The sequence below is a fragment of the Panicum virgatum genome, chromosome 8K, assembly GCF_016808335.1.
Source record: "Panicum virgatum strain AP13 chromosome 8K, P.virgatum_v5, whole genome shotgun sequence".
Classification (NCBI taxonomy): domain Eukaryota; kingdom Viridiplantae; phylum Streptophyta; class Magnoliopsida; order Poales; family Poaceae; genus Panicum; species Panicum virgatum.
The window spans coordinates 30,195,196-30,217,017 of NC_053143.1; the positions used below are offsets into that span (position 1 = coordinate 30,195,196).

Below are 21,822 nucleotides of genomic sequence, written 5' to 3' on the forward strand. Positions count from 1 at the left end.
AGAAATCCTATTTACAGATCTAAATCTATAAAAATCTCTAGTTGTATTCGGACTCTACCTGGACCGGTCAGACCGGTCGGCCCCTGCCGGACAGGCCACAGTGCCTTGACCGGTCAGACCGCTCGGTCATACCGGTCAGACCGGTTGGTGCCAATTTTGGCTGTCAACAAGACCGCTATAGCTTTTAGAAAGGGCAGCCGTTATGGCATTTAACCCGCTAAACGCCATAACGGCAGCCTTGCCGCTAAACGGCTTAGCCGGCGATTTAAAACCTTGATATTTAGCCAAACCAACGCAAGATCTTATTAATTATAGCCAAACCATAGGGTGATTTTAATTTTGCCAAATGGTTTGGCAATATCTCATTTTCGCTAAATGGTTTGGCAGTATCTCTTAAATTTCGCCAAATAGTTTGGCGATATTTCCATAATTTTTCATATTTAGGGATTATTTTCGTAATTCACGTTAAAAAATGTATTAGAGAAATAAAAGATTCCAAGATGAAGTTACACCCCGTTTACAACCATATTTTTTGCCTTTTAGGAAATAATAACAATGTTCAAGTGGGTGATAGAAATTTCGGGTGTTGTTACACAGCCACTGCCAACTGTTAGCTAGATGCTACTTTGGTAGTTTGATTTTTCTTAGGTATGTGCATAATTCAAAATCTCTACTCCTAAAAGATGCCGAAGGCATCATCCACACCCCTTTCGACCACCGTTTTTCGTCTTGACACCTAGGTCGTCCACTCATCAGCGGAAGGAATTAATAACCCGAAACCCATATTTTTAGGGGATGGAAATAAAGAAATGGAACCGTCTCGCCTTGCTGATCATGGTGCTCTCCTCGGTTTCTTGAGTTCGTAGCCGAGTCGACGGGAACGCGAAGTGCCGCCGCGGAGTCGTGGTGAGCACACCCGACCCACGTTCACCTTTTGCCCCACAAATCACCAAAATAGAACCATCCCTCGCCTTGCTGATCATGGTGCTCCCCTCGGTTTCTTGAGTTCGTAGCCGAACGACAAGGAACGCGAAGTGCCACCGCGGATCTACTAGACATAGTCACATGGTCGTTCGTCCTTCGTCCTATGTTAGCAAAAGGAAATCCATTGTTAGCGGAAACCGAAATCTCTACTCCTAAAAATACCCTAAGGAATCATCCACCAATGCGAATTCGTCTCGCTCAGCCGAACCTCCACAAACGGTGTTTCTTCGTCGCCCAGAAATTACTCACGTGGTTACCAAAATTAGTTTTCCTTCCACGCTTCCCTCACTCCACGGCAATTACGGAATCCTTTCACGCGGCATTGAGGATAGCATGGGCGCGGCGGGGCCTCTCCTTGCCCTCGCGGGCTCCCAGTTCAAGCTCCACGGCGAGCTCCATGGCCGCGGGACGCTCCACCCGTTCCCCTCCTTCATCGCCGAGCAAGTGCGGCGGCGTGCGGATTGCTTTATGCAACCAGGAGGTCGCCTCGTGATGCAATGTTGGAGCTTGCGCTAGCTACAATCGTGCGGACAAGAGGCCGGCGATGCCGGTCTCAGCCCTGGCTCTGTTGGAACCGGGCCGCCGACGCACAGCGTGCCCGCCACACACCCCAGGCCGTCGGGCCGCGACATACGCGCCCGAACGCACAGCAGCGGGTCTTAGGTCTGTTGGGCCACCACTCCCCCCAAAAAGCTAGCCCATTAGGGGGTTGCACCCTCAACCTTATAAACCATGCCTGCCCACCCACAACTCACCATGTGGGACTATTCCCAACAATCTCCCCCTCACACATGGTGAGCTCTCCTCACGCATTGGAGCCGAGATTCCGCTGGGAATGCACTGGGCCGACCTGAGCCCTGATACCAAATGTTGGAACCGGGCCGCCGACGCACAGCGTGCCCGCCACACACCCCAGGCCGTCGGGCCGCGACATACGCGCCCGAACGCACAGCAGCGGGTCTTAGGTCTGTTGGGCCACCACTCCCCCCAAAAAGCTAGCCCATTAGGGGGTTGCACCCTCAACCTTATAAACCATGCCTGCCCACCCACAACTCACCATGTGGGACTATTCCCAACAGGCTCGCGGTCTCTGCGGCCGGCGGCGGACACATGCGGGCAGCCGCAGAGTCCGCAAAAAAACAAGCGGCGTTGTGCGGGCAGCCGCTAATGCCCGCGTCGGCACTCGTGGCTCGTGCGGACGCGGGGCAGGCAGCCGCAACCCGCCCCGCTTGCATCCATAGTGTAGAAGCACCCAGCAGCGGCGTAGAATGTCACAGGAGGAGGCCATTATCTGCCCGTGTGGTTGGGACTTAATATGGGACCGGCAGCTACTCCACTAAATGACTGTCCACTAAATGACTGGAACGTGGATGTCAGCAGTGCGCCTTGGGATGTACATGCACTTGTGAATTTTGTTCTGTCAGGCATGCTGGATCATCTTGTCATAATCTCATACATGAATGCTCTCTGATCAGTAGTCATTGGGTCGGTAAGGAGCAGCTGGAACAAAAAGCTCAAGTAGATTAGGATACGCAAGATAGCACGGTATTCATCGGTTAAGTCAGGTAAACAAAAATTATCTGTGTGCACATTGAACCAATACCGTACCTATACTATTGGTATATCGGTAGCTAATGGCCTTGGGAACTGCTACTGCACAAAGTGTCTTCCCCTTCGGTGATGTATGGCAGGAAATCTTCAGGTCTGACGACAAACATCTCAATGACTCGAAACTATGGAGCTTTGTAGATGCAATCTCTCTCCCCCAATGAGTCCATGAAAATAAACACTGCAACTTGGGGCTTTCGGTATTAAATATTGTGCCTCTAATGAAGTGATCTATCACGAACGCAACAGACACCAGTAACACCTAATAAGCCACCAAAACGAGCCAAGAAGGGTAGAAAATGGCAGCATATATACTATTTAACAGTAGCATTACAGATGAAAAAAAATGCACACCATCCCTTTACAATCCTACTGAAATTTGAAGAGATCCCATCCTATAATTGCAGGTATGATCTCTATCTTGATTAAGCCGCAACAGACACCAATAACACCTAATAAGCCACCAAAACGAGCCAAGAAGGGTAGAAAATGGCAGCATATATACTATTTAACAGTAGCATTACAGATGAAAAAAAAACTGCACACCATCCCTTTACAATCCTACTGAAATTTGAAGAGATCCCATCCTATAATTGCAGGTATGATCTCTATCTTGATTAAGCCTTTATATATGTGAAATGGTGGGAGAGGATACAGGGGAGTGAAGGAAGAAGAGGGAGCAGTTGCTTAGTTAATAGACCCGATTTCCAGTATAAGCTTCAATCCTAATTTTGGAAATAAATGGTGTGGGTGTTTTAGACCATTTTCTTGAGGTAAGCTAAGAGTAAGAGTGTGTGATGTTTTTCTCCCGTTGCAACGCATGGGCATATTTACTAGTCAATTACTAATGACGGAGCCCAACCACTAAAGTTTATGACGAAAGGCAAAGTATAGTCACAAAACAACAAATCCTTTCATCACAGATCGTATACGCCATTTGTAGAATACTAGGCCTCGTGGACTGAGACGAAGAACACATATATGGTTCACCTTTCTCTTTTAATTCCGGAATTAAAATTTGTAATTGGTATTTCTCCCAAATAGGAACCCCAAATTTGATGGTTCTTTTTTCAAACTTTTTCTAAAACCATGATATTTCAATTAATAGTGCTTATTGTTTGTACGTTAATTGATATTTCTTAGATCTTTTTCATATAGCTTCTTTTCTTCCACCTAAGTAGAGAATAGAAAACATGTTTTTGCCTAATAATTGGTAATGTAACTTCATTTTTTCTAATGAGGCCATGTCATAGAGAAAAAAAAATTCTTCATAAATGATACATGTCGTCCACACTACCCATTTGCTATTATCTATCGTTGCATTGTGACAGGGTGGATCGTCAAGACCATTCAACATTGTGGAAAAAATAGGTAGCAAGAGCCCAAATTAAAAAAAAATAAATCAACATAAAAATAACCTTTTGACATTAAAAAAATCAAATCCAATTTTAGTAGAAGTCAAGTTCCATTTAAATTTGAAAAATCCAATATTTTTAAAATAATTTCTAAATTAACAACTTGAACCACTTCTTCATCCCTCCGCAGAAATGAACAAATCATTTTTTTATCCCCTCCATCTTCTACCCAAACACACCGTGTCTCGTCCCCCGCCGCTCCTCTCCCCATCCCCCGCCGCTACCGCGCCTGCGCTTGAGGGCCTTCTCGTAGCCGCCATTGCCTATGGACTGCAGCTGGATCGAGCATCAAGACTGGAGCTGGCATGGGTGGCGGCTCTTGGCCGGAGTGAGCGAGCGGTAGAGCCGAGCAGTGTGAGCAGTGCGGAGGAATAGTTCAAGGCCTGCAACGCGAGTAGGTCGTCTGCCGATGCCGGATCTAGCGGCTCGCACAGAGGTAATGCAGCCAGCATATGAGGGCGAGAATGGTGGTGTTGGGCGGGATCATGGTGGCACGAAGAGAGAGGTGGTCGGTTGGGTGGTGGAGGGGGGGTGGAGGCAAAGCCGAGCAGCACAGGTGGCGAGAGTGGTTGGAGGAGGAGGGCTTCAGGTGGTTGGGGGCGCCACGGGAGAGAAAGGGTGCAGTTGGTGGTGGGTCCCACAAGATGGGGGTTGGGAGAAAGCCCCCAAGTTGGGGCTGAAGGGGGGATTTGAGTGCCCACCCAAAATGAAGGGAGAAGTAGAGGCCCAGCTGGAGTGGTTTTTTTTTGCCTTCCAGTTCCCATTCTGTTTAGGGGTCCTGTTTAGAGGCTTTACTGGCCTAGAGTATCTCCAACCGGTCTCTCAAATTTGAGCTCCTACTCCTCCAAGTAGGAGTTCCCTTATACAGTTTTGACCCCTGGTGTACTTGGCACCACACTCCAACCGATCTCTCATAATTCTTTCCCTATATTCCTTCCACCTCTATTTTCCTCATTTGTTTCAAGAAGTTTAACAAATTTATATATTTACTATTTTACTTATAAACATTAAATTTCCAAAGTATACTTTTACTTTTACAAGCAGTATTCCTTCCAGCTCGCACGCCACTGCGCCCCCACGCCCCGCTCGCCCCCACCCACTCCATGCGTGCCTGCTTGCGCGGCGGACGACCTCGCACTTGTACGGGGCGGCGGGCAACCTCCCCATGTGGCGTCGCACGACCCAGATCTACACCTACAGGGACACTACCCTCTCCCTACTATTTGCTACACGCACCAAAGGCGTACCTTCACTTCGCGAGGCAGGGCGAAATGGTGGCGACGGGAAGATGCTGGGCGGAGACCTCCGAGCCGGCGCGGGAACTCCATTGGTTGGCCTCGAGCGGGAGGAGTAGGGTGCCGGGGAGAGCTCCCACATGTGGGAGCCGTGGGGGGAGGATTTCAGAGAGCCCTTCTGGGCGGGGTTCAGCTGAGGGCAGGGGCGAAGGCAGCAGTGGGTCTAGGGGGGCTCCAGCCCCCCTAGACCCAAAAACACCATGGAGCCCCTCCCTTAGCCCCCCTTCATTTTGGAGAAGAAAAGATGAGGAAGAAGGAGAGGAAGAAGAGAGGAAATAAGAAATCAGCCCCCCCCCTTTAAGAATTTCTGGATTCGCCACTGGCTGAGGGGTCAGTTGCTCCCTCAAACCTGTGACCAGGGGTGGAGTAGGGCGTCGGCCGAAGATGCTCTTATGTATGGGAAGTATGTGTCATACATAACTTATTAGAAGATAAGCTCAGAGGAATTATAAAAACTACAAAATGAACTAAAAGAGCACTGCATGTTCTATAATATTGGAAACACAACATGCATTAGTCATAAACTGGAGTCAAGTTCAGTACAACAGCACAACAAATGGAAACTATATATATATATATATTAGTACTATATTGTACCCTGGGTACTAAATACACTATTCAGGACCCGAGCCCACTCCGCGGATCCGATCCGACCCGCCGCACCGAGCGCACCTCCCCGTCCGGTTTTCTCTCCTCGTCGGTTTCCTCTTCCGAATGGTTTTTTTTATTCCCCAGCTGATATCAGATCGTGGGTTGCGGCGCCCGCTCCCCTGCCTGCGCCGCCGGCTCCAGCGACTCCTTGCGTCTCTGGCGCCCGTCACGCCCCTCCTCCCGCGCCGCACCCTACTAGCGACGTCGCTCTCCTCCTCCCGGCGTGCCCATCGCCGCCACCGCCCCCGCCAATCCCGGCGAGTCCCACACGATTGGTCTGCTGGTGATGCCCTCTGCAGCTCCATCTCCGTCCCATCTTGTCGATCCACGACCATCCTACATTTCTGGAGATCGAGGATGAATTTGGCACCGAGGCACTGACGCCCTCGATGGATCGTGATGCGGTTGTGGAAGAGGCTCGGCAGTGTCTAGGACCGGGGGCATACAGAGGCGCGGCGCGATGACAGCTCGATTGCGGCGCCGTGCAGAAGCCCCATAGGCCCCTTATGGCATTCCACGGCCACCTCCCATCTGCTGGTGAGTCCTCTCACATACCGCAGGCTTCCTCCCCGTGGGGTCAAGGTCCTATACCTACGTCTCCATCCCAACGCCGATTATGTTTGGGAAATTGGTCTGTGGCACATCCCCAAATGGTGATTTTGTGCACAACACACTCCACTCTTTGAAATTATACACAGCACACTCCATTCTTTAATTTTTGTCTCCAACACACCGCAGCACATAAAAGGTCTTCTTTGCCCTTGCAAAAACCGGGCCCACCCATCAGCTCTCTCCCTCTCCCCCGCCAGCACACTCCCTGATCTCTGGCCACCGGATCCGAGCCGCGATGCGTCGCCGGGAAGCTCAAGCCTAGGGCGGATCCGCGCCGAGCTCGGCGCTGAAGGAGCCACCGGCAGGGTGGAGCTGCTGCTGCCCGCGCCACCGGGCATCCACCCCGAATCCTGTGACTAGGCGACGACCCCTCCCTCCCATTCTCTTTCCCCTTCCCCTCCTCGTTCCTCACTCCTTCCTCCATGGCTGTGGCACTTGAAGGTTGAAGCTGCACCGGCGCGCCCCTCCTCTCGGCTCGGCGGCCTGCGCGAGCCCGGGCGGTCGAGCGGTCGCGGCGGCCGCCCTCCCTCCTCCAGCTCGCGCCGCCCTCTGCTCCTCCCTCCCCCTGTGCTCACACTCACCGCCGCCCGCCCTCCTCCATCTCGGGCCGGCGGCGGGCCTCGCGGCGGCACCCTCCCTCCCTTTCGCGCGCCGCCCCTTCCTCCACGCCCAGGCACGCCACCTCGCCGCCGCGGCCAACGACCCGTGCGAGGGCGCCTGCTCTCGGGCCTCGCCATTGCGGGGACCCGCTCGGGACGGCGGTGGCACCGGTCCTCCCCTGCTGCCTCGGCGGCGCGCGCTCGGCTGGCCGGCGCGGGAGCCACGGCAGGCGCGCGACGACGACACCACCCCTCCTTTGCTCCCTCGGCGGCGCGCGCTCAGCGGTCCACGGTGGGCGGCGCGGCGTCAGATCCTGGCGGCAGTCCGCCCTAGCGTCCCTCCCACACGGCGGTGTCCGAACCGGCCCGGTGGCGGCGCGCCGGCGAGGGAGAGGATGGAGGGGGGGCACCGTCCGTCCATCCGCTGCCCCCGCCCCACCCGCTACCCCAGCGAGCTCCAAGGCTGGCGCGCCTCGTGGGGAGAGGGAGCAGAGGAAGGGCGGCGCGACCCTGCGGCTCGCTGGAGCAAGCGCCGGACCGTGACGCCGGAGCTCAGGCGCCCGTGCCTGCCCCGACGGCCTGCTGCAGCCACATCGGCCTTGGAGGCGCCGCCGCCGGCCTTGAGCGCGCGATGGCCTTGCTGACGGGGGAGAGGGAGAGAGCTGACGGGTGGGCCCGATTTTTGCAAGTGCAAAGAAGACCTTTTATGTGCTGCGGTGTGTTGGAGACAAAAATTAAAGAATGGAGTGTGCTGTGCATAATTTCAAAGAGTGGAGTGTGCTGTGCACAAAATCACCATTTGGGGATGTGCCACAGACCAATTTCCCATTATGTTTTGTGCTTTCATTTTCCCCTCAATTTTTTTGTTCATCTGCTGCTCAGATTGAAGATTGATGCTTCAAACAGTCGTTTCCCCTATTTCTGCAACCTTAATTAGCAGCTGCTACATGGCGCACCCGATGGCTTGCTGACGGCCTCCCTATGATGCTGAGGACGCAAATCCACTTTGATGCTGGCGACGTGTTGTCCTGTGCAAGATCAAGAACAAAACATCAAATGCGTATTGCATAAAGCACGAGAGGTTCATATTCCCGGATCTTATTTTTCATATCCCTTAACCTGATGTTGTGAGCAATTAGTTAGGACCAGGTCCTAATTTACCTGGTTCATGAAGATTGGTGATGATTATAATGTGCCTCTCGTACATATTCAACATTGCTAGTCATTCTATATCTATCTCAGTTAGCAGCGTGTACAGAAGATATGCTACTGGAGGCAGGCGAAACTGTATTCATGTGGTGCATGCTTCTTTCCTGCAGGCAGTATACGCATTTTAGATGAATCTCATATGGATACAAACATACCCTTCATTAGTAACTTCAACAACATTCAGATATTAACTTATGTTAATTCATGGCCTTAATCCTACAGGCTCATTGCATCAATGATGCCGTGTATCTTTATGCCTACTAATTACATATTCTAATAGCATGTCTGTTCTACTTTTCAGCAACAAATTACTTGTGTTGATCTTGATCCACCGCGGAAGAGGGTTTGGACTCGACCGGAGCACTGCGGTAGACAGGACGCAGGCCCTGGGAACCCCCGGCATGCTCCACGCTCATGGACGGAGCGGACACCATACAGGCGCAGGTGGAGATGTATACCCTGCGTCGCAGCTTTGTCTCTTGCATGATTCATCCAGGTTCAAAAACTACTACAGAATAAGCTTTTGTTCCAGGCCATTTGTCCCAACAGCCTTTGGGCCCGGGACAATAGGTGGCTTTTGTCCCGGATCCAACGGCTAGCCGGGCCAGCGGGGGACAGGGGCCTTTTGTCCCGGTTGGAGGCACAAACCGGGACAAAAGGGTGGCTTTTTATCCTGGTTGGTGGCTCCAACCAGGACAAAACTCCTTGGCCCCCTTATCCCCTTCCCTCTCCCCCGCCCGAGCCATTCAGCTCACTTGTTTCTTGCTGTTCTTGGCTCGGGAGAGAGAAGTTTTTGCTCATTTCTTCACCATATTTGTGAAAATCTTTGATTCCCCGTCCATCCATCGGCGCTAAAGGTTTGGGGCTTGTTTTTCTCTTCTTCCTTGGCTTGTATAGCTCATTTCATGCTTTAGAAATAGAGAAAATGTGTAGCTAGCTCATTTCTTGGACATTTAGCTAGATTGCATATGTAGGTGTGATTTTCTTTTAGATTTAGATGAGCATGTGGATAGTAGAAATTTTTTGAATGAGTGTAGAAACTTCATGTGATGTACTTGTATATATGACCATATTGTGGATAGTTGATTTTTGTATTCATGAATGAACTAATGAAATGAGTATATTAGAATTTTTTTATTATGAATGGATTATTTTGACACTCTAGTGATGTATTTATTCAGGCTCACATTAAAACCATCTAGAAGCTAAAAAAATCTTAATTTCGAAACAAGTATACGTCGTTAATCTCCATCCAACGGTGATGGCACTACCTTTCGGGGATACACGATGCGCTATAAGGACGTCGCGAATTGGTTGGTCGCATCACCAGCACTTCCGATTGATAAGAAAGACAGCATTTGACGCAGTCAGCATGACCGTTGTTGTACTGAGAGCATATCAACGAGCACGCTGGCTGTGTCAAGTGTTGTGCCTATTAATCGTAAATGTTGGTGCTGCGACTGGCCGATTGGTGACATCCTTGTACCGCACCGTGCCCCCCCGAAAGGCAGTGCCATCACCACAAGGTTGAGGTTACTGACATATACATTTTCAAAAATAAAGGTTTATTTTTCTTCTAGAGGGTTTCTGGATATTGAAAAGAGTACTCCTAGAACTGAAGGGTGTCAAAGTAATTAGAAGTTATAGAGATTTCTTTCAATTAATTAGAGATTTCTTTCAATTAATGATACATTTCGTCTTTTTTATATGATTTCATTGTTATTTGCAAGAGTTATTAATCTGATCATTGTAATTGTTATTTGCAAGAGTTATTAATCTGATCATTGTAATTGTAATAGTAAATATTTTTTGCATTGTAACAGAATTTATAATTTTGTGGAAAATAAAGGTATTTTTCAGTAAAATATGGCTTCAGCAGCTGGAGGGAGTGGCGCCGGTGGGGGTGATCGTTGTCCTTCTAGAGAGAAGGGAACAACTCAAGTAGGTCGTCGGTAAAAAAAACCTAGTGTTTTTCATAGGGCAGCGCTCCGTTATTTGGAAAAAGAATATAGAGAATGCATGGCAAGGGACGAGGAACCTCCGTTTGATCATGAGGATTTATTGCGGCGTTACGGTTCGTCACCACCAGACTCGGAGGTTTCAACTCCATCATCTTCTTCTGCGCCAGCAAGAAATCCGTTAGAGCATTCTGTGTTCCAACGCAAGGACGGTTGAAAACCTATATATTGTTGTCCGAATTTTTAAGTTTCATTACTCCTTTGTTAAGTTCTGTAATGGATTAAGTACTCCTTTTAATTAATCAAGATGTATGATGGATATTGCAGATCTTTTAATTATTAATGTTATGTTACATTTAGTTTAATTTAGGTTTGATATATTTTATTTATTCGATACGTGTAAAGAATTCAAATCGATTTATTTAAAATGCAGATGGACCGGCAATGGATGTACAATGCTGACTGACGTTCGAAAGAATTCATTGATGGCCTGCATTATTTTTTGTCTGTGGCTGAGGCAAACAAGCAGAATGGTTTTATGTGCTGCCTGTGTGTTCATCGCAACAATAACAAGGATTACTCATCTTCAAGAATCCTACACAGTCACATTTTCGCAAATGGTTTCATGGAGAAGTATGTTTGTTGGACGATGCACGGAGAACAGGGGGTTACCATGGAAGACAATGAAGAAGAAGATTTTGACTACCACTTTCCTGGAAATGCTGGAATCGGTGCATTCGATGACGATATTCCCATGGAAGAACCCAAAGTAGATGTAGCAGAAAATGATCCCAGCGACGATCTGGGGCAGGCATTGCACAATGTGCAGGCAGACTGTGAGAGTGAAACGGAGAGGTTGAAGTTCCAGAAGTTGTTAGAGGACCACCGTAAGTTCTTGTACCCAGATTGTCAAAATGGATTGAAGAAACTTGGCACCACCTTGGAGTTGCTGCAATGGAAGGCGACAAATGGTGTATCCGACAAGGGATTTGGTGAATTACTCAAACTTGTTAAAAAAATGCTTCCTAAGGACAACGAATTGCCTGCCACAACGTATGAAGCCAAACAACTTGTTTGCCCTTTAGGATTAGAAGTGCAAAAGATACATGCATGCCCCAACGACTGCATCCTCTACCGAGGCGAGTATGAGAATTAGGATGCATGTCCCGTATGCAGTGCATTGCGTTACAAGATTAGAAAAGATGATCCTGGAGATGTCGAGGGGGAGCCTCCCCGGAAGAGAGTTCCTGCAAAGGTCATGTGGTATTCGCCTATAATACCACGTTTGAAGCGTCTGTTTAGAAATAAAGATAATGCTAAGTTGATGCGATGGCACAAAGAGGAACGCAAGAAAGACTCGATGTTGAGACACCCCGCTGATGGGTCGCAGTGGAGAAAAATAGATAGAACGTACCCTGAATTTGATTTGGATGCGAGAAACATAAGGTTCGGTTTGAGTACGGATGGCATGAATCCTTTTGGTGAGATGAGCAGTGGTCATAGCACTTGACCTGTGACTCTTTGTATGTACAGTCTTCCACTATGGCTCTGCATGAACGAAAGTTCATCATGATGCCAGTGCTTATCTGTAACACCCCAGGTGTTTCATTAGCTAAACCAGGGTCATTAGCACCAAACCAGGTACCCTTAACCCAATGCAAGTCTACATGAAATAATTAGGGTTTCAAACTCTTGTTGTGTTAGATTTAAAATAATTTTCAGACCGTGGCTTAATTGAGCTTTTTCCTGAAATAAAACTTGTAGAGTTTTAAATGTTGAACAACTTTGGTGCTCAAATATTTTTATGTTTCCATACAAAAGTCCAAGAAAATTTGAATTTAACTCGAATCGGGTAATAACGTACATTCGTCGGTTTTCAAATTTAACTTTTGATTTGAGTTCCAAATGAAAGTAAACTTGAAACAAAAGTGGTAGGGTTTGAAATTTGGAACCCCTTTCGTATTCAAAACTTTTTGAGTGTGAATTGAAATTGTTGAGAAAAATTCAAATTTGATTTAGTCAAATTTCTTTCTCTCTCTCTACTCTCTCTGTTCTCTCTCCCTCCCCTGTTCTGCCCGGCCGACCAGAGGTCGCCGGCCGCGCGCCGCGCGCCCAGCCAGACCGCCTCCCCACCCCCAGGTTCACCCAAACCGGCCCCACTCCGCTCGGCCTCGCCACGCGTCACCGTTCCCATGCGCGCACGCCGAGGTTTGCCGCCGAAGCGCCACGGCGACGCCGTGACGGCCCGGCTGACCACGCCTCGCTCTTCTCGCGCCCTTGACTCGCCTAGACCATTCCCGCAAGCTCAGAGCCGTCCTTGACCTTCTCTTCGTCGCTCCCGAGCTTGTGAACCCAGCTCCGCGCCCCCCCTTTGCCTGGAACGGCCGCCGCCGCCGCCATTAGCGCCGCCGCTCCCTAGCTCGCCGCGGAGCCCCCTCTAGACATCCGAATTCTTAGAACAAATTTAATATTTTAAAATAGATATGCTTAACATTTTATGCTAATCATTTTTTATATTATCAAGCATATTATTACACATAAGAATAAAATTTTGTATAGATTTTTTATGTATTATTTGCTCCCTACAATTAAAAATGTGAAAAAAGATTCGAATCCGTATTCGAATTTTTATATCTATTATTTGAGAATATATATGATAAATTTGAGGTTTAGTTTTTATGAATCTTTACAAGATCAATGTTAAATACAAGGCTATGAATTTATATAGTAAATTCTATATCTTATTTGTCTATAATCGAAGAAAAATGACAAAAAATCTGACATTCGAATAAACATCCGAATCCATCCTTACCCCTTGGGAAGTACTTGGCTTTCAGCAGCCTCGCGCACAAGCTGTCAGGGAACTGAATGAGCCGCCAAGCTTGGCGCACCAACATGGCCTGATTAAACAGTCGTAGATCTCTGAAGCCGATCCCACCACAACCTTTCTTCATGATCATCTGCTCCCAAGCCAACCAGCCCATCTTCCTCTTCCCATTCTCCTCACCCCACCAAAAGCGTCTGATTATACCAGTAAGATCATCACATAAACCGAGAGGAAGTTTAAACACACTCATAATGCATGTTGGCAGGGCTTGTGCCACCGATTTGATTAGGACTTCTTTTGCTGCACTGGATAAGTTCTTCTCAGAGTAGTCCTTTAGACGTTTGTTTAGCCTCTCCTTCAGATGTTGAAACCGATCCCCTTTCATCCTGCCACTTGGTGTTGGAAGCCCCAAGTATTTGGCATCAAACACGGTTCTTTCTACCTAAAGTATGGTTTTGACTTGATTTTGCGTGGCCGACGGACATTTTTCATTGAACATGATGGAGCATTTTGCTGGGTTGATCTGCTGTCCAGTACAGTGTCCATATGTTGTCAGGACCTCCTTAATCACCTCTGCTTGATCTGTTGAAGCTCTGAAGAAGAGCAATGTATCATCTGCAAAAAGAAGATGTGAAATCCCAGGGGCATTTCTGCAGATTATGAGCTCCTTCATGGCACTAGTTTCTACTTTCCTGTTTATCAGAGTAGACAGACCATCAGCAACAAAAAGGAAGAGGTATGGCGAGAGCGGATCACCTTGCCGTAGACCTCGGGTTGGTGTAAAAGGTGCTGACATAGCACCATTGAAACGAACTGTATAGCGGACCGAGGAGACACAAGTCATAACTTGATCCACCCATGAACTTTGAAAGCCCAGTTTCAACAACACACTGCGGAGAAAACACCATTCAACTCTGTCGTACGCCTTGGAGAGATCCAACTTATACGCACAAAACCTGCTCCTTTCATCTGCATTAGAATTGATAGCATGTAAACATTCAAAGGCAATAAGAGCGTTGTCAGTTATCATACGGCCTGGGATGAACGCACTCTGGTTTGGGGCAATAAGATCCTGCAGAAGGGGCCTTAGTCTGTTAACAATGCATTTAGAAACAACCTTGTAAATGACATTACAAAGGCTGATTGGCCGAAAATCTTTTAGGTGCTCAGGATGTGGTACATATAATCCGTGACTTGGACGCATCTGTTCGTCCTGCCAAGATCTCTCGGATCTCTCCCTCTCCTGGATTTTTCTCTCTTCCTCGATCTTTCTCTCTCTAATGGCTCCCACTGCTCAGGTACGTGTGGTACGAACCAGATTCACATTTTTACTGATCAACCAGAGGTAGGTTGTGAATTTGTCAGGCGTTATCTTTGTTTCTCCCTCCCTCCCTCAGCAGGCAGCACGGCCGGAGGAACAGAGCTGCAAGGCTGCTGTTGCCAACGGCGGCGGCGCCGGCAAGGCGGCGGTGAGGTGCCACCCGGCGCTCGCGGAGCACAGGGTCTCCATCCGGGGCGTGGTGGGCGAGCTGCTCGCCAGCGCCGGCAAGGGCAAGAGCCTCATCTCGCTCGGCGTCGGCGACGCGTCCTCGCACGCCTGCTTCCGCCGCGGCGGCGAGTTCGCCGCCGAGGCCGCCGCCGACGCCACAATGTCCGGCGCCTTCGACTGCTACGCGCCGTCCTACGGCTTCCCCGCCGCCCGCCGGTGAGCCTGTGTATTATTCCTACGTGCTATGAACCAACATTTCATTTAATTTGCGTGCATTGTTTCGATCTTTTTGTGGTATCCTGTTAGTTTGTTACTCGCATGCGCTGCCATCTGAAGAAATTGCTTAATTGTGATAAGGTTCACTGGCCTGGTAGAAAAAATATGTGGTGATATTTTTTTTCATTCTTGTGATCGAAAAGAATTGGTAATGTAGCAAGAGTGAACTAGTACTCTGGTGGGTTTGTTAACAACTGATCATTATCTCAACGAGTAGAGGCTAAGATCTTCGTTAGAGTAATACTACCTCCGGTAGAAATACTTGACGTTGCCGACAAAAAAAAATGTATTGGAAATAAGCTAAATTGCCCTGTCGGAACGTCATATAAAGAAATACGGAGGGAGTACTTACTACGGATCAGCAGCAGAAAGTGTTGAAGTGAAGTTATCTAGGATATTATCTTATAATTAAGAAAAGTCAACATGCATGTAGGTTATTCAGTCTTTAGTTATATTTTCCTCCTCCTTTCGAGGTAATTACTGTATCAATTGTTAGTGGCAAATGTCTTTATATATTGAAATGATTATCCCCAAGAAAATTGTTGCTTATATTGCAAATCTGAGACGGCGCATACAGGCTTAGCCGAAAGAATTGTTTAGTGTCCATTATTTGGAACATGTATAGGGAATTTTTTTTTAAAAAGAATAATCCTACGAGTCTTCCAAGATAGGAACACCAGCCGGTCTCTATTTACATCTTTCGAAGAATTTGTCAAAATACACGTCAATAGGTTGTTGTAGTATGTACCAGTCTATACTAGCGACAGAATGACACAATCCTATCAGACAAGACCATCGTTTAATTGAACATTCAACGAACACAAACGCGATGGTGTTCTTCTTCCTCCTCTTGATCGATTGTTTCTCAACGTGCTCAACCGAGCCGAGAAGGGAATGTTGCTTTGGGAAGGAGAAAATAATGTGTGTTGATCAATTATATTTCTGATCTGACAGTGACAAGACAATGCACCGGTAATCTGTATCTATCACTGCCGGAAACCCATGGTATGCCGTGTGCTTATGGCTTTGCCGAGTGCCAAATATCGGGCACTTGGCAAAGAGGCCATTCACCGAGTGCTGGCCCTAATGCACTCGGCAAACACTTGGCACACGGTAAAGCTGTGTACCGACACTCGGTAAAGAGGAGGCACACAGCATACTCTATCTTTGCCGTGTGCCAACCAGCCTGCACACGGCAAAGGCAGCGCACATGCCCGCACAGCCGTCAAGCAGGCCGACGGCCGTTAGACTTTGCCATGTGCAGCCCCTAAGACACACGGTAAAGAATTGTTTGCTGTGTGCCAAGCTTCTGGCACTCGGCAAAGGCTAACCATTGCTGAGTGTCTTTTGTTGGGACTTGGCAAATCAGTTTTTTTTTACCTTGTGCCTTCCAATTTTTTTCTTCTCTCCTCAAACTTGAAAAGTTACTCTCTGGTGATATATGATACGTTCCACAATTCGTTTACTATATTTCATCATTTTATTTCGTTTTCGGGAAATTATCGGTCCAAGTTAAGTATGAACTGCAAGTGGGTCGAATTTTCAAAATAATTGAAAGGGAAAGTGATATTCATGTTATTGAATCAAAACTGAGGCCGTATCCAGGAAGGGACTGCAAATTTGAAACATCTTGATCACGAAACTTGACTGCAAACCTGCGCCCGGACGTTCGGAAAAAATTATAAAATAGCAAACGATGTCTGAAAATAATGGGATTTGTCAAAATGTCATGATATCATACGGGGAGAGTGTGAAAAAAATTGACAGCATTTCAGACAAGTTGTAACATACGCTTCTTACAAACTGAAGGATCTCCGAAGAAGTTTCATAAAGGTGTGAAGTATCCGGTAGGATTTGTTGTCGAAGTGACAGTTGCATTGGGTTTTCACTGTGAAACTTTTTGTATAGGCAACTAACAACCAAATTTGTGTCCTGTGAAGTTTTGGTAAATTTTCGAGTCCGTTTTATATTTTTAAATTTTTTTTGCACTTATAGAAATCAGTGTATATAATTTGAATGTAAGCTTGAAACGCATGACATAATAGTTTTTACGCATAAAATCATCAAACATGAACTGTTGAGTGTGTTTTGCAAGGTATTTAAAGTACATTCAATCAAATTTAGTTAAACACGGTATGGAAACGATTTAGCTAATATAATTTGAATTTGAGCTTGAAACACATGAAACAATAGGTTTTTTCGCAGGCACTCATCAAACATGAATTGTTGAGTCATTTTGGCATGGTAAAAAATATGTCAAAGTTATGCAAACATGAAATAGTGGTGGGGATTGAAATGAAAAAAATTTGGAGTTAAAAACATTTGCCGTGTGCAAGACCTAGGACACACGGCAAAGTAGGCACACGGTGCCGGCTTTGCCGTGTGCCCGTGATCTGGCACACGGCCATCCCCCCAAAACACTTAACGCGCTCGCGCGCGCCGCTCCCCCCACTCCCAACACTCAGCTGCCCCACCTCGCCGCGCCGCGCCGCCACGCCAGGCCCGCCCGCCTGCCACGCCGCCACGCCACACTACGCCTGTCGCGCCGCCACGCCGCCCGCCACGCCGCCGCGCCCTCCACCGGCCCCCCAAGCTGCCGCCACCGCACACCGCCTGCGCCGGCCTCCGGGCACGCCGCCGCACATACGCCGCCCCATCCCGGTGCCACCTGGCCGCCACCACCCACCGTCCCGGCGCACCGCCCCACCGACCCATCGGCCCGCCGCCCCTCCACCCTGGCGCGCCACTGCCCCGTCATGCCGGGACCTGCAGGGCGGCCTTCACGGGGAGCGGCGGCAGGCGACCTGTGCGGGAGCAGCGCGCAGCATCGCCAGGAGCGGCGTCGCGCGGCGGCAGCCTCCCCGAGATCAACTAGGCCTTCACCGCCAACCCTTTGACGCCGGGAGCTGCAGGGCGGCCCCCCGCGCTGCCGCTGAACCGCTGCCGGAGATCCACCAGGCGCAGTGGCACAGGCGCCGGAGATCCACCATGCCAACGGGAGATCCGTTGAGCGGCTCTTCGGTAATTCAGTATTCTAGTTTCATAATTTTTTATTCAGTGTTCAGTAATCTGCTTGTACAGATGAGTATTCTTCAGTGTTCAGTAATCTGCTTGTACAGATGAGTATTCTAGTTTCAGTATTCAGTATTCATATTCAGTATTCTAGTTCCTGACCAAAATGACTGGATTGTATTTATTTTGCAGGAACCGGCCACCGCCACCTAGTTCCCGCCGCAGGCCTCTGCCACCTGGTTCCCGCAGCCGCCACCGTCTTCGACTCGTCAGTTTGCAGGATAGCAAGGTCAGGCATATTTGACCCTCTTTTCGTATCATGTTTGTAGATCACATAACCTAGTTAGTCGTCTCCCGTTCAAAAGAGATACGATTGGAAATATGCAGATCTTTGCATATCTATGGCCGTATATATTTCGAATTGTCCACGTTCTTTGGACAGCCCGAGGATGCGTAGATCAGGTTAGTTTCCATGGTCCGCTCCGATCCGAGGCAGAGTCTCGGCACCATCTCCCCGTTCTTCTCCGGATACACAATCTCCCTTCCAAGATGTGTATCTGGAGAATAGTGGGGAGGTGCTGCCGAAATTCTGTCTCGGATAGGAGTGGATCATGTAAACTGACTGTATCTATGCATCCTCGGGTGGGATTAGGACCTATCTTCACCTATTAGACTGTAGGGACACCGTTTAGATGCATTTGATTTTGATAGTACTCGTTGCTGTCTCTTGTACTCAAGTTTTATGGTTCCGTACCACTGACTCCTGTCATATTCAACTGCCATTGGTTTGATACTACATTAACGAGGCATACCCCTAATGTTGGCCTAGTTGAAATTTGACAGGATTCAAAATTACCAGGCGATGATGTCTACATTGTGGCTCAACAGGCCACAAAAGTTTATTATCTCTCATACCCATGCCAAACCGACGAACGTCTTAAGGGTTGGAATGTTGTGTACAAGGTATCGCCACACGGCAAAATGTCTATCTCAAAGAATGAAGACTACAATAATGGGAGAGAGTTCTTTCAAGAAGAGGGGCTAGAAGGGAGTTTCGAGATAGACTTAACCGACGTGATTGGAATGGAAGTAGACAATGAAAGGGTTGTTGACGAGAAAGCTGGAGATGAGGTCGAAAATATTCATGACTTAGAATTACTTGAGCGACTGCGTTTAGGTAGAGACAGTGAAACGAGATTCCTCCTTTGGATACTGCTGGTTTTATTGACATAGCTAATAGTGATGATGAGAATTATGATCCAGCTAATCCCGATCATGATGACTATTTCTAATACATGTATGATCCGCACTATTTAATACTATGTTAATCTCTAGTTATGTTTTGTTCATTTTGCATCTTTTTTCTAAGTATGTATTGTTTACATTTGCTGATTCGTTCACTCTTCTTGATTGCAGGTAATTGAACAAAGATGCCAGGCGGTGGCAAGATGGGTTTGCTGAGCTTCTTCTATAGGAATAAAGGTGGACGGCGAGCGGCACCTGAGGGGTCCAATGCATTAGAGGCGTCCGGGAGCCGTGGTGGATGGAGATGCGGTGGAGGAGGAGGGAGAGGTGGTGGAGGGGGAGGGAGAGGGAGAGGTGGTGGAGGGGGAGGGAGAGGGAGAAGTGGTGGAGGAGGTAGTGGGAGAGGTGATGGAGGAGGGAAGGGGGGGTGGGAGGAGGAAGAGGGAGAGGACACCTTCTCCTGTTGAGAAGGAGGAGGAGGAGGAGGAGCACGTGCAGGGGCAGGAGGAGGAGGAGGGGGCGGCAGGAGGTACACAGCAGGTGTGGTTGCGAGGACTGTCGCAACTCCTGCCACGGCCGATACCTCTGGCGAGACGGCCGATGATTCGACCAGCAGGGTTTCGGTTAGTAACTTCAGATGTTATCACTTCTTTTTCATTTGATATGTTGAAAATCACAATAGAAACTAATACTTTATCTTAAATACTTTTGTAGGAATTGGGTGATGGTGTCGGGAGGTGACCACAAATGGAAACCCAATGGCATCCTGGGTCTTCTGTGCAAGGAGCACTTCCCTAGGCTCGTGATGCATGTCGGGGTCCTGGAGCTGGCCTGCACGTGGGACCACTACATCACCGTCCCAGATGCAGAAGATCGGGAAGGGAGGAATTTCGGCACCAAGGCGAGGCAGGTGGTTGGGAAATTGTGGGTAAGTCATCGTTGCACTACATTGGTCAATATATCGCATTCATTTGAAATTCTTGGAATAATGACTGCAAGTATCGGGCCATATATATGATATATTAACTGTCTGTGATGTATATATTGTGCTACATTTGATGTTTGAATGAGTGGGGCTCATAAACGCGAGAAAAAAAGAAGAAGGTAACTTTGCCGAGTGCATTTACCTTTGCACTCAGCAAAGTGGACTTTGCCGAGTGCCAAGGCAAAAGCACTCGGCAAAGATAACGGCTTTGTCGAGTGAAAAAGTATAGGCACTCAGGAAAGTCACCATCTTTGCTGTGTGCTGGCTGGACGGCACACGGTAAAGAGCAGAACTTTGCCGAGTGCCTTTCCGTCTAAAACTTGGCAAAGTCCCTGTTACCAGCAGTTTGGCCGGCCCACTTACTTTATTTTGCCGAGAGCTTTTTGGCACACGGCAAAAGCTTTGCCGAGTGCCCGAGAAAAGGCACTCGGCAAAGCCTTCTTCGCCATCACATCTATTGCCGTGTAAAGTTTGCTGAGTTCAATATGGGCTTTGCCGAGTGTTTCGGACACTCGGTAAAGAGGACTAGTCCGGTAGTGTATGTTGTAGCGAGACTGTGACTTTACCAAGGACAATTGTGTCCAACATGAAAATGAAACAAAGCAAATTTTGGCTCCATCTTGGACATAGCAGCATGCCTACTACATCATCATATATAGCTTCATCTGGACATGGCAGCATTGTAGCTACAGTACTAGCTCCAGTGCACTTTGCATACTGCAACAACATGCATCATATGATTTATTCAACCCCATATAATGATGGCAATTAAGCTTCAAAGGATATCATTGTACCTGGCTGGAAGTTGTTTTGTCCACATGGCGTCATGCTCACGCCACGCGGATGAGCTGCATCCTTTTCTATCACAAGGATACCCAGATTCGCCATGGCCACATCTTCTTTGGAGAACAATAAAACGGGAAATGGTGTCCACTAAATTCCAGCTACTACTGAATTCCCTCTCCATGTTTCAAATTTACTGTTTACTGGCCTCATATTTTCCACGTTTCCATCCCTACTGTTACATATTATAGGCATCTATTCTTTCTAGATAGATGCTGCAAATTGTACACTGCTAGAAAATTGACCTTTAGTACCGATGGGGAACCCCCGGTTTGTACTGGTTTCCCGACCGGTACCGCCCGGTACTAAAAGCGTAGTTTAGTACCAGTTAGTAACACCAACTGGTACTAAACTGCCTGCCACGTCGCAGCTCCTGGCGCGGCAGGTTTGTACTGGTTGGTTTTACCAACCGGTACTAAGTGTTTTTTTCCTTTTAATTATGTTTCTCCTCTTTTCATTTTAGTTTTAGTTAATTAGTATTCGTATTTGTGTATTTGTATTCGTATCTAGCATTCATATATATTTTTATTCGCACAAAGCAAAAGTAATTATATATACATATTATATTGATATACACTTCAAATATTACAATTACTTATAATAGTAGTGCAATTTGGATTACAAAAATATTTACAAGTATCCATGGTCATTAGTTTTTTCCGACAAGTATCCAAAAAAGAGAATAATACTAGTCATCGGCATCGTCGTTGTTGTCGTCCCTGCACTTGTTTCTATCAAGTTGAGCCACGCTTATCCTTTGATCCGAATGAAATTCTCCTTTTCGATTTATGACCTCATCTAGCAAGAATCCATA

The 21,822-nt window shown here is 47.9% G+C and overlaps 1 long non-coding RNA gene across 1 annotated transcript; it reads left to right on the forward strand.

Moving 5' to 3' along the window:
* The first annotated feature begins 6,043 nt into the window (after nt 1-6,043).
* Nucleotides 6,044-8,870, forward strand: LOC120644389. Its single transcript, XR_005663688.1, has 3 exons — nt 6,044-6,490; nt 8,047-8,245; nt 8,675-8,870. It is a non-coding gene; the product is annotated as an uncharacterized LOC120644389 (long non-coding RNA).
* Nucleotides 8,871-21,822: the final 12,952 nt, after the last annotated feature.